The following is a 10708-nucleotide window of genomic DNA, read 5'->3' as shown; positions in this document are numbered from 1 at the left end:
GTAGACATTGTTAATGTTGTTAATGACTATTGTAGCTGGAAATGGCAGATTTTTTATGGAATATCTAGATAGGCGTACAGAGGCCCATTATCAGCAACCATCACTCCTGTGTTCCAATGGCACGTTGTGTTAGCTAATCCAAGTTCATCATTTTAAAAGGCTAATTGATCATTAGAAAACCCTTTTGAAATGATGTTAGTACAGCTGAAAACTGTTGTTCTGATTAAAGAAGCAATACAACTGGCCTTCTTTAGACTAGTTGAGTATCTGGAGCATTGGCATTTGTGGGTTCGATTACAGGCTCAAAATGGCCAGAAACAAAGAACTTTCTTCTGAAACTCGTCAGTCTATTCTTGTTCTGAGAAATGAAGGCTATTCCATGCGAGAAATTGCTAAGAAACTGAAGATTTCGTATAACGCTGTGTACTACTCCCTTCACAGAACAGCGCAAACTGACTCTAACCAGAAAAGAAAGAGGAGTGGGAGGCCCCGGTGCACAACTGAGCAAGAGGACAAGTACATTAGAGTGTCAAAACATTCCCACAACATGATGCTGCCACCAACATGCTTCACCGTGGGGATGTTGCCAGGTTTCCTCCAGTCGCGATGCTTGCCATTCAGGCCAAATAATTCAATCAAAATCTAATAAAATCTGAGCCATTTTGTTACTTCCAATCTTGGTTTCATCAGACCAGAGAATCTTGTTTCTCATGGTCTGAGAGTCCGTTAGGTGCCTTTTGGCAAACTCCAAGTGAGTTGTCATGTGCCTTTTACTGAGGAGTGGCCTCCATCTGGCCACTCTACCATAAAGGCCTGATTGGTGGGGTGCTGCAGAGATGGTTGTCCTTCTGGAAGGTTCTCCCGTCTCCACAGATGTGACCATCGGGTTCTTGGTCACCTCCCTGACCAAGGCCCTTCTCCCCCGATTGCTCAGTTTGGCTGGGCAGCCAGGTCTAGGAAGAGTCTTGGTGGTTCCAAACTTCTTCTATTTAACAATGATGGAGGCTACTATGTTTTTGGGGACCGTCAATGCTGCAGAAATGTTTGGTACCCTTCCCCAGATCTGTGCCTCAACACAATACTGTCTCGGAGCTCTACGGACAATTCCTTCAACCTCATGGCTTGGTTTTTGCTCTGACACTGTCAACTGTGGGACCTTATATAGACAGGTGTGTGCCTTTCCAAATCATGTCCAATCAATTGAATTTACCACAGGTGGACTCCAATCAAGTTGTAGAATTATCTCAAAGGTGATCAATGGAAACAAGAAGCACCTGAGCTAAATTTTGAGTCTTATAGCAAAGGGTCTGAATACTTTATTTTTCTAAAAACCCTTTTTTCACTTTGTCATTATGGGGTATTGTGTGTAGATTGCTGAGGATTTTTTTATTTTATCAATTTTAGAATAAGTCCCCCCCCCCCCAAAAAAAAAGAAAAAAATTGTACATTCCTTCCTATCTTCCTTGAAGTAATCACAGATCTGACTTGGTTGCATTGGTGAAACTAATAGGGTGGTAACCTTACTTCCACCTATCCAATCACTTATAGATCTGTGTTTAGCTCCAGGAAACGAGGAAGGAAGGATGCATTTCTAAAGTATTCAAACAGGGCCATGGTTTGTTTTTCCAAGGAAACAATGGAACTCCAGAGATGTATGGTTTGTGTCTCAATTGCAAATTTGCCTATTATGCTAGTCTATAGAATCGTCTGTGGTTCAGTGAACAATATGAAGGGGTTAACCAGTTACATTGGGGAGGAATAGAGCGTGTGCGCCACTGTGGTTGTAATTACTTTTTAAGTGGTGTTTTCCGAAATCGGTCGCTGAACCACAAATTGCAGTTTTACCCTTTCTACGATGTTCAGATCCTCTCGGTGTGCTAGTCAGAAACTTTTCCCACACAGTGTTGTGGTTCTCTGTGTGGTCCATCCTGATTGGAGTTTCCTCATCTTAGCGTTTTGAAACTCCTCTTTGTCTCATTCATTGTTTTTTTTTCATGTTTTTCTTCACAGTTGTATAATCGGAATGAGTCATAACCAGCAAACAATAACAACTACAACATTAGAGACATTAATGGAGAAAACGTTATAGCTATGTCATGGGATCATCCCTGGGAACCTCTGTCAAACGTTGTCATTTTAACATTCTCAAAACTGCTAATGTTCTGGGAATAAGAAGGTAACCAGAAATTGTCTGCTGGGAAGATTTGCTGTGAAAAACCTCTACTCTCAACTCAACTCGATTACTACTACTGAGATTGATAACATGTCAGATGGAGAGAAAAATAGCAATTGACTCACATTTAGTCACACAATAACTTATTCAGCTTGATGAAGCCCTACGTAGATGCTTCACGAATCATTTACAAGCAAATGTCACTATATACAGTAAGGGTGATGATATAACTGGTCTGCACATTTGGTACATTGCGAATTGTGGCATGACCATTCTGCCACCCTTTATATGGTATGACATTCGTTATACATTAAGCATTTAAGGCCTTATTAAATGAAAATAAATACCTCAGTGTCTTCGATGATCAACATTGGACCGTGAAAATTGTACTGAATAACGTTCATATATTTCCAGTTTAATTGCCATACTATTTCATCTAATTTAATGTTCTGTAATGTACTGACATACCCTCTCATTGAATTGTAGTTACAGTAAACGCTAGTCAACATCATTGAAAAAATGCCTAGAAACATTGCAAATTCAATAACAACAGTCTGACAGCTGAAAGGCCATCACCACTACAACCATAAAACAATGCAATTCCCATGTATTATAAGATAACCATTACGTGACTATTAAGTAGCCCTTTCCTGCAGTCAAATGACCAAGAGCCCTCATGGGTGGAATATTATTAAAATGTTTAATATTTCATAATTAATAAACATGAATTGTTTTTAAATGCCGAAAATCCAGTGTTTCTATGGTAAACAGTTTTGTTATATTTCAGTCTTCTGTGATGTATATAAAGTGTAACATTGGGATGTAAACTCAATATTGAATACATTTCAACGATACACAATTGAAGTCAGCAGTTTACATACTCCTTAGCCAAATACACTCCTGACCTTTAATCCTAGTAAAAATTCCCTGTCCTAGGTCAGTTAGGATCACCACTTTATTTTAAGAATGTGAAATGTCAGAATAATAGTATAGATAATGGTTTATTTCAGCTTTTATTTCTTTCATCACAATTCCCAGTGGGTCAGAAGTTTACATACACTCAATTAGTATTTGTCATGTCCTGGCCAGTATAAGGGTTAATTAGTATTGTAGTTTGGTCAGGACGTGGCAGAGGGTATTCGTTTTATGTGGTTCGGGGTGGTGTGTTTGTTAAAAGGGGTGTTTGATTTAGTATTTCCGGGTTTTGGTTTATGTTTAGGTATTTCTATGTTTAGTCTAGTGTGTCTGGTTCTATGTTGAGTTAATTGGGGTTGGACTTCCAATTGAAGGCAGCTGTTTGGTGTTGCCTTTGATTGGAAGTCCTATATTAGTTGGGTGTGTTTGTCTTGTATTTTGTGGGAGATTGTTCTGTGTTTCGCCTTGTGCCTTACCAGACTGTTTTTGTTGATTGTTCGTGTTTTGTTATTTTTGTACGTTCATTTTGAAAGCAAATAAACATCAAGATGAGCCTGCACATACCTGCTGCGTTTTGGTCCTCCTTCACCGACGACAACCGTGACAGTATTTGGTAGCATTGCCTTTAAATTGTTCAACTTGGGGAAAACATTTCGGGTAGCCTTCCACAAGCTTCCCATGACAAATTGGGTGAATTTTGGCCCATTTCTCCTGACTGAGCTGGTGTAACTGAGTCAGGTTTGTAGGCCTCCCTGCTCGCACACGCTGTTTCTGTTCTGCCCACAAATTTTCTATGAGATTGAGGTCAGGGCTTTGTGATGGCCACTCCAATACCTTGACTTTGTTGCCCTTAAAACCTCTTACATCTAGACGTTCCGCTAGCGGAACACCGCTCCAATATCCAATGATAGGGCGTGGCGTGAAATACAAACTCCTCGAAAATACCGAAAACTTCAATTTTTCAAACATATGACTATTTTACACCATTTTAAAGACAAGACGCTCCTTTATCTAACCACACTGTCCGATTTCAAAAAGGCTTTACAACGAAAGCAAAACATTAGATTATGTCAGGAGAGTACCCAGCCAAATAATCGGACATCCATTTTTTCAAGCTAGCATATAATGTCACAAAAACCAAAACCACAACTAAATGCAGCACTAACCTTTGACGATCTTCATCAGATGACACTCCTAGGACATTATGTTATACAATACATGCATGTTTTGTTCAATCAAGTTCATATTTATATCAAAAACCAGCTTTTTACATTAGCATGTGACGTTCAGAACTAGCATTCCCACCGAACACTTCCGGTGAATTTACTAAATTACTCACGATAAACGTTCACAAAAAACATAACAATTATTTTAAGAATTATAGATACAGAACTCCTTTATGCAATCGCGGTGTCCGATTTTAAAATAGCTTTTCGGTGAAAGCACATTTTGCAATATTCTGAGTAGATAGCCCAGCCATCACAGGCTAGCTATTTTGACACCCACCAAGTTTGGTACTCACCAAACTCAGATTTACTATAAGAAAAATTGGATTACCTTTGCTGTTCTTCGTCAGAATGCACTCCCAGGACTTCTACTTCAACAACAAATGTTGGTTTGGTTCCAAATAATCCATAGTTATATCCAAATAGCGGCGTTTTGTTCATGCATTCAAGATATCCAAAGGGTAACAAAGGGTGACGCGCCGGCGCGTTTCGTGACAAAAAAATTCTAAATATTCCATTACCGTACTTCGAAGCATGTCAAACGCTGTTTAAAATCAATTTTTATGTGATTTTTCTCGTAGAATAGCGATAATATTCCGACCGGGAGTCGTTGTTTTCGTTCAAAGAATGAAAATGTAAAATGGCCTCTTCACATGCACGCGCGCACCCGTCTCATTGTTCTCAGATCGACCACTATCCAAATGCGCTACTGTTTTTCAGCCAGAGACTGCAGAGTCATCATTCAACGTTCTGGCGCCTTCTGAGAGCCTATGGGAGCCTTAGAAAATGTCACGTTACAGCAGAGATCCTCTGTTTTGGATAGAGATGACAAAGAAGGCCAAGAAATGGTCAGACAGGGTACTTCCTGTACAGAATCTTCTCAGGTTTTGGCCTGCCATTTGAGTTCTGTTATACTCACAGACACCATTCAAACAGTTTTAGAAACTTTGGAGTGTTTTCTATCCAAAGCTACTAATTATATGCATATTCTAGTTTCTGGGCAGGAGTAATAACCAGATTAAATCGGGTACGTTTTTTATCCGGCCGTGGAAATACTGCCCCCTATCCATAACAAGTTAAGCCATTTTGCCACAACTTTCGAAGTATGCTTGGGGTCATTGTTAATTTGGAAGATCCATTTGCGAACAAGTTTTAACTTCCTGACTGATGTCTTGAGATGTTGCTTCAAAATATCCACATAATTTTCCATCCTCATGATGCCATCTATGTTGTGAAGTGCACCAGTCCCTCCTGCAGCAAAGCACCCCCACAACATGATGCTGCCACCCCCGTGCTTCACGGTTGGGATGGTGTTCTTCGGCTTGCAAGCCTCCCACTTTATCCTCCAAAGTACATTCATCTCTAGGAGACAGAACGCGTCTCCTTCCTGAGCGGTATGATGGTACACCTCCAATTGACTCAAATGATGTCAATTCGCCTATCAGAAGCTTCTAAAGCCATGACATAATTTCCTGGAATTTTCCAAGCTGTATAAAGGCATAGTCAAATTAGTGTATGTAAACTTCTAACCCAGTGAAATTGTAATACAGTGGATTATAAGTGAAATAATCTGTCTGTAAACAATTGTTGGAAAAGGTACTTGTGTCATGCACAAAGCAGACGTCCTAACCGACTTGCCAAACAATAATTTGTTAACAAGAAATTTGTGGAGTGGTTGAAAAATGAGTTTTAATGACTCTAACCTAAGTATATGTAAACTTCCAACTTCAACTGTATCTGACATGGTACACAGTTCTTCTTTTGTTTTAGCCCATAACCATGTGTGTGAGGTGCATGCTTTTGTTTCAAAGTAAATTTGTTAATGACTACCAAGAAACACTCTGTGTGTCCCTGATTTAGCCCACTGCAGTAAAAGGTTTAGACTTATGGGACTTACGAGCTGTCTATAGCAATCATAGTCCAAGCTTTAATTTATCAAGTCTATCTTAGCCAGAGATGAAAAAAATAGAACCTCCGCATAATATGTTATGTGTAGTGTGAGTAACATTTATCATTAGACCATACATCAAATAGTAATTCAAGGAGTATTACTAAGAAATATTAGAACTACCGTTCTGAGGCCTTCCGTGTTTCTGCCAGGTACTGTAACATTAGTTTGGTGTAGTGAGGCAATGGCTGATAGCCAGATATTAGGGGAAAGTGGGGTAGGTTGAGACATTCTTTACATTCAGTATCCCTCCATCAAGGGAAAAAGAGCATCCTGTCAGGCTGTACAGCTACTGCACCGCCCTTAACCGCAAGGCTCTCCAAAGGGTGGTGTGATCTGCACAACGCATCACCGGGGACAAACTACCTGTACTCTATGACACCTACAGCACCCGATGTCACAGGAAGGCCAAAAAGATCATCAAGGACAACAACCACCCGAGCCACTGCCTGTTCACACCGCTACCATCCGGAAGGCGAGGTCAGAACAGGTGCATCAAAGCTGGGACAGAGAGACTGAAAAACAGCTTCTATCTCAAGGCCATCAGACTGCTAAACAGCAATCACTAACTCAGAAAGGCTGCTGCCTACATTGAGACCCAATCACTGGCCGCTTTAATAAATGGATCACTAGTCACTTTAAACAATGCCACTTTAAATAATGCCACTTTAATCATGTTTACATATCTTACATTACTCACATCATATGTATATACTGTATTTTATACCATCTTTGGCACCTTGCCTATGCTGCTCGGCTATCGCTCATCCATGTACTTATATGTACATATTCTCATTCACCCCTTTAGGTTTGTGTGTATTAGGTAGTTGTTGGGGATTTGTTAGATTACTTGTTAGATATTATTGCACTGTCTGAACTAGAAGCACAAGCATTTTGCTACACTCGCATTAACATCTGCTAACCATGTGTATGTGACCAATAACATTTGATTTGATTTGATTCATAGTATTCTTTCTAACAAAGATATCTACATATATTTCAGGATAAAGTGTATCCCTGGAAATCATCAGAATTGATGTAAACATTACAGTTCAGAAAAAATAGCTTGTCCAATAAAAGTAGTCTCTTGGCACAACTTACCCCGGGTATTGAGACTCAGGACAGCCTAAGTTAAGCCACCTACAAAAATCTGTACTGAATGAAATATTACCACTACCTTTTCAAAACCACGTCTATCTTCATTTCCCAAATACAATTCAACACAATCACAGTCACTTTTTTTATTTTCATCATTTGTACCTTAAAAAAAACATTTTGCTTAGATCAGGTCCTGTTGTTACCTAATATCCCAGCAATAATACTTTGCATTATTCCTGTGAAGAAAACTTCAATTTGCTCAACTTGCCATTGGCTCAACCATTGGCTCAAGTTACCCCATTGCCATTGGCTCAACTTACCCCAAGGCAAACACTTTGACTACATTAGCCTACACAGATACAAGGATGCACTTGTATGCTAGGTTTAGGAGCTCATATTGGAGACCCCAACTGATGTATAGAACAATCTTACAATTATCTACTTTGGTTTAGATACAAGCATCATGAAACCTCTTCCTTCGCAGACTCCATGAAATTATGACCTGTTCCTAAATGCTTGTTCAAAATATACATTTTGTGTATGGTTTCCTAGAAACAAAGATGGCTCAACTTACCCCTTTGGCTCAGCTTACCCCACTCTCCATTACTGTTCTAAGAGAATGTCCAGTCTGAAAAGTAGAAAAGGCGTTGTTAGTCGTGTTACTATCAGTCTTTTTCTGAGAAATGTGTGTTCAATGGCTGTGTAATAAAGACTAAGGGCTCTATTCAATCCGCATCGCGGAAGTTCAGCTTTACAGCGTGATTGAAATTTAAAGGCAATGTTCTCGCTTTACCAGACTACATTCATCTGAAATTACCTTTACATTTCTGTCGCGGACTCTGTAATGCTTCATTGTTACAGATTTAATAGAGCCCTAGCTCTTTAGAAGAGGGTTTACACCAGGGTTGGGGTCAATTCAAATTAAACTCAGTGAATTCAGGAAGTGATTTCAATTTAATGTCCCAAAATTCTATAACGTTTGGCATAAATAGTGTCTTCTTTTCAGTTTATTGAGAACTCATTGACAATAGATGCCCTTTTTCAATTATTGAATTGGAATTTCAGTTAACTTGTATCAGCCACAGTAAGATATCAAGTCATTCTAAATAGATTACTCATTCAAATTATATTGCTATTCATTTTATTTATTCATAGCATTGTACTCAACAGGGATATTACATTTTAATCAACATGTCAGTTTTCACATCAGTACCATAGAGTCCGCTATAAAGCTAGCTTGCTCCATGGGCCTACAGCTTTTGGAAAATGGCTCACTAAGTGTGTCACTCTCCCCATACGGGTTACATGGCAGAGGGTAAGGCTCCGATCAAGCCTCTGACCGACAAGATCCAGGAGCATGCTGAGAAGATCCAGGAGCAGAAGAAGCCCTTCATCAGTGAACTCGAGAAGCAGGTCCACTTCCACCCCATTACTGACAACATCCAGGCCTAGTTCAGTCTTCTGGCCGACAACCTGCAGGCCCAGTTAATGGCCCTGGTCGACAAGATGCAGGCCCAGTTCAAGCCTCTGGCTGATGACTTCCAGGACCAGATGGAGCAGGTCTTCCAGAACGTGGTTGACCAGACCAAGGCTCTCCTCCCCCCCAGTAAAGCTAACGTAACATCCCCCTAGCTTGGGTTCAGACCATAGATGAGAAAAAACTTTCCCCTCTGTCTGTTTCACCTGTGTCATGCCCATCTAACTCCTTTTGACATCATCTTGAAATTATGCCAAAATTTCACCAATAAAGGGGTTGAAAGGTGGCAATTTTGTCTGTGATTGTTTATTTTTTAGTTCACGTGGGCACATTGCAGATTAAAATAATGACCTGTGTACTGCCATGTAAATTATTGAAGGTTAAAGGTCAAGTTATGAGGTTGGAATTAGATTAATTTCTGGGCGGAATTTGATGGGAAGTGCTTATTGAAGTTCAAGCAGTATTTGTTTTTGATATACTGACCTTTGGGCCACTCCATCATATAGCTTAAGCCTATTTGTTAATATTCTGAAGTAGTTGCTTATATTGGATGGAGTTTAGCTGAATTGCTATATTAAGATATATTCATTTCATTGATTGTGACCTCTAGGTCTACTACACAGTAAGCTATCCCAAAAACTAAAAATAAAATAGCATTGGAATAGAAAAGCTAGCAAAAGTAGCAAATATACTGATTTACACTGTGGACTGGAACTTGAGCCAAGCCCCTTCATCTAATCCATGCACTCATGGCAGAAGTGGTGAACGCAGGGATGCGACCGCAATGCTGAGGAATAGCCCAAACCATAACTGAAGGGTGTGAAAATAATATGTTTTGTTTATAGTGCAATGGGGATAATCATAATTTGTTTATAGTGCAATGCAATAATCATCATCACGACATCACCATCACATTCTTCATCCCTAATCCTAATTATCCCCACCTCCACTACCATCATCATCATCAACTTCATTATCATCATCATTGTAAAAAAAGGTCTTTCAACCAATCAGCATGCCCGAATGGATATTAGAGACTCCTCCCACTCCAGGTCAGCATTATCATTTAGAAGTGTTGTCCAGCAATGTAAGTTATGGCTTTATAATCTCATCAATGTAATAGCTTAATAAAAATGCAATGCAATTTTAAATGGAAAGTGTATTGAAGACAGACCTAATTCAAATTCGATTTAGGCTAAGCAGTTTACCTATTTGAAATGGAATTTAGGCCTACCTGTCTTTAGAATCTTGTCCTCTCAACTGGAAACAAGGGAAGATAGAAAACACCTCTCTCAAAAATCTCTGCAGTCCCTTCCCAGGGCCGTAGCCAGGGTCTGAGTTTTAGTGAGGTCTGTGGGGTGGGGAGACATTTTTGCAATTTTAAGGCTAATTTCCTGCAATTCTACACATTTGATGATGATGTATTAGCCTGGCGAGGGAGAGCTGACACTGGTATGGACAGGAGGCCGTTGTATATGCAGTATTCAGGCAGAGTTTTGCTTATTTCTGGCTGAGCTTTGATTGGTTGTTTCAGGTTTTTCAGAGGGGTTGAGACCTCACATTGTTTGGATTTGAAAATCCAACAGTTGTATTGGAAGGGGGTGCCCCTCAGTGGCTGTCCATGTGGGTATTTGAGTGAGGAAGACACAGGGGTGCACCAATCAGTATAGAAGCACAGCCCCTTTCATTATCGACACATCCTGCTGACAACATCAAAAGAGCCTTTCCAGACTCTGAAGTCAGGAGGACTTTGAGTTAGGTGTCAGCCAGACTAATGACTTATGCCATGTTAAGGCAATGTTCCCGCAGTTGCGGAGAGCTCAATCGGTCAGCTCTGTTGGATATTACCTTAACATTTTAACGCAGATTTT

The sequence above is a fragment of the Salmo salar genome, chromosome 05 (assembly GCF_965601325.2).
Source record: "Salmo salar chromosome 05, fSalSal1, whole genome shotgun sequence".
NCBI classification, from domain to species: Eukaryota; Metazoa; Chordata; class Actinopteri; order Salmoniformes; family Salmonidae; genus Salmo; species Salmo salar.
The sequence above is the reverse complement of the archived record's forward strand: the minus strand, read 5'-3'. Positions refer to the sequence as shown.